Consider the following 450-nt stretch of genomic DNA (forward strand, 5'->3'; position numbering starts at 1 on the left):
GTGGTGGGACAGGCTTCTGCCTCACGGTCCCGCTTGGGGAAACGTGAAATCTTCCTGCGGGTTATTCCAAAGGGATTGGGTTTACACCCCTGGGAGACAAACGGGAGGGGATGCAGCGGTGCGGACTTGCCTTTACTTTGGGAGCGGCGGGTGGCCCCAGGAATGGGCACTGCCGCACAACTCCTGCTCTGGGGGACGGGGGCTGGTGGAGCCACCTTCCCTCTGTTGGAGCGGGCTCTTGAGGGATGGCACTGCATCCCCCGGGCCACCCCGACGGTGCTGGGGGGAGCCTGGGTGACCAAGGGCTTGGGGCAACAACAGGCACGGACGGGCCAGGAGGCCGGAGCGCTGCAGGTCTCCTTATCAGCGCCCCAGGATCGGGGCGTCGCCGCGCGTCGCCTTCAAATCGGGCGCAGCCGCCTCTCCCGCCCCAGCCCGTCCTATCCCATC

Source organism: Passer domesticus, chromosome 1, assembly GCF_036417665.1.
Source record: "Passer domesticus isolate bPasDom1 chromosome 1, bPasDom1.hap1, whole genome shotgun sequence".
Lineage (NCBI taxonomy): Eukaryota > Metazoa > Chordata > Aves > Passeriformes > Passeridae > Passer > Passer domesticus.